At 36.9% G+C, this 2,800-nt stretch overlaps 1 non-coding gene across 1 annotated transcript; it reads right to left on the bottom strand.

Moving 5' to 3' along the window:
- Positions 1-2,434: 2,434 nt before the first annotated feature.
- LOC115030919 lies at positions 2,435-2,537 on the bottom strand. Its single transcript, XR_003836519.1, has one exon. It is a non-coding gene; the product is annotated as a U6 spliceosomal RNA (small nuclear RNA).
- Between the last annotated feature and the right edge of the window lie 263 nt (positions 2,538-2,800).

Here is a 2,800-nt window from a genome sequence, read left to right as displayed (position 1 = left end):
AACCTATAGATATATGCTAAAGAAAGAAGACCTACCTGTGTTTTTTTTTAATTCATAGATGACCAGGGCTTGATCAACTGTGATGAGTGATGTAGATTTTACCAACCAGTAGACCATTCTTTGTCATTACCCCTGTGCCTAATGGCTTGAGCTTGAACAGGATGAAGAAAATAATTTGTTAAAGGGCACATTGTAATAGAGGAATATGTATAGACCAGATTCTAATTCCCAAGCTTTTTTTCTATTAAACCTAGAAGACTAGGAAAATATTTGGCATAAAACTATAATTAAGTGAACCCCTAAGAGATTATCTGCCATGATGTAATGTAAAGTGAACATCTGGCCCCTAATGTATTTCAAGAGGTAACTTAGGCAAGGATCAAATGGATTTGATACCTCATTTTGAATTGGGGCCATGAGTGATAAATGAGAATTACTCAGTGATCACAACACCTGAAACCATCAGAATCACCATAATTTAGTCCTAACAGAGACAGCATATTCAAGCCATTGAAAATATGCTTAAAATTTAACATATGTTCAGTTTCTGTGGATACATGCACATAGTCATGAAGTTTTCCCAGTTACTATTGATATACTCAAGATATTGAGCCTTTTTTATGCTAGAGACAAAACTGAACCTCCTATGTATGATACTTGTGGAAAAGTGCTAACTTTTCTAAAGAAAGCAGTAAGGTACATACACTACTGATTTCTAACAGATTTCCACATACCTGCCTTTGCAATGCACAACCCAAACTGGTACTGGTATCACTGCATGTAATGAGTGGGAACAAGGATCTCTTTTAATCTCTGTGCTAGAAAGCAGAACAGGTATGAAATAGAGCTAGTTTGGCCTGTCAAGTCATCTTAGAACAGTGGTTCTCTCTCTCTCTCTCTCTCTCTCTCTCTCTCTCTCTCTCTCTCTCTCTCTGTCTGTCNTCTGTCTCTCTCTCTCTCTCTGTCTCTCTCTCTCTCTCTCTCTCCCTCCCTCCCTTCCTCCCTCCCTCCTTTATTTTAATTAATGTATTTACTTTGTATCCCAATATCAACCCTCTCCATCCCAGTACCTCACTTAGGATAATATGTTTTAGTTCCATCCATTTGCAAGCAAAATTCATGATGTCCTTGTTTTTAATAGTTGAATAGTATTCCATTGTGTAATTGAACTACATTTTTTACCCATTCATCAGTTGAGGAACATCTAGGTTGTTTCTGGTTTCCAACTCTTATGAATAAAGCTGCTATGAACATAGTCGAGCAAGTGTCCTTGTGGAATCATAGAGCATGTTTTGGGTTTATGCCCAGGAGTGGTATAACTAGGTATTGAGGCACAAGTTTGCATATTCAGTAGATATCTACATTTGTGGTCACTTAGGGTCTGCAAGACATCTGCCCAGGCCCTTCTCTGATGAGACATTGCGTATAATTCTGACAGGTCTGACTTTACAGGTTACTTGGCCTTTTTTCTTGCAGCATTTGATATTCTTTCTTTGTTTTGTACATTTAGTATTTTGATTATTGTGTGGCAAGAGGATTTTCTTTTCTGGTCCAGTCTATTCAGTGTTCTGTAAGCTTGTATATTTATAGGTATCTTTTTCTTTAGGTTAGGGAAATGTTCTTCTGTGATTTTATTGAAAATGTTTCTGGCCCTTAGAGCTGAGAATCTCCTCCTCCTTCTATTTCTACTATTCTTAGGTTTGGTATTGTCATAGTATTCCATATGCCCCAGATGTTTTGTGTTAGAAACATTTTCCCTTTAGCATTTAACTTTCACAGATATATCAATTTCTCCTATTGCATCTTCAATGCCTGAGATTCTGTCTTCCTTTATGTATTCTGTTGGTGATGCTTATGTCTGTAGTTCCTGTTCTCTTTCCTAGGTTTTCTATCTCAAAGTTGCCTCAGTGTGTGTGTATTGTGTGTTTTATTTTTGTTTTCTGTTTTGCTTCTATTCCTATTATCAGGTCTTGGATAGTTTTACTCATAGACTTTGCCTGTGTGATTTCATTTTTCTGTACTTCTTTATATTTATTTGCTTCCTGTTTTAATGATTTCACCTATTTGAATATATTTCCCTGTACTTCGTTAAAAGATTTACTAACCTTTAAAGATCTCTATCACATTATGAGTCTGGATTTGTGATCATCTTCTTGTGCTTCAGTTTCATTAGGATATCTAGGACTTGCTTTAGCATGGTTGCTGAGCTCTGGTGGTACCATATTGCCCTGGCTCTTGTTGATTGTGGTCTTACACTGTCCCATAGGCATCTGTTGTTTACTGGTGTTGTCTGGATGATCTTGATGACAGCAGGACTTCTTGGGAAGACAGAGTAAGTTGTGAACCAGACAATGCAGGTCAAGGGACCCTACTCTGCTGACTGTGCTATAGGTAGACCAGACTGGCAAGGGATTGGTCGGGCAATATTCCAAGAAAAAATGAGGAGTCCTTTATGAGTTTGCCGTTCATCCTTGCACAGGAACACTACTAATTTGCTCTGTATTATTCCAATTTTAGTACATGTACTGCTGAAGCAACCACAGTTCTAAAGTTTCTAATGCTCAATTTTTTAAATATAGTCATGGTTACTCCAACCATAAAATCATTTTTGTTGCTGTTTCATAACTGTAATTCTGCGACTGTTATGAATCATAATGTAAAGATATGATATATATAGAATATATGATATGTGGCCCCTGTGAAAGGGTCATTTGATCCCCAATGGGGTCATGACCTATAAGTATAACCGCTATTTCAGAATATTCTTTTCCTGATATTTGGTTCTTTCATTTATGAATTA

This window comes from Mus caroli, chromosome 4 (assembly GCF_900094665.2).
Source record: "Mus caroli chromosome 4, CAROLI_EIJ_v1.1, whole genome shotgun sequence".
NCBI classification, from domain to species: Eukaryota; Metazoa; Chordata; class Mammalia; order Rodentia; family Muridae; genus Mus; species Mus caroli.
This window is presented reverse-complemented; position numbering and strand designations above follow the sequence as displayed.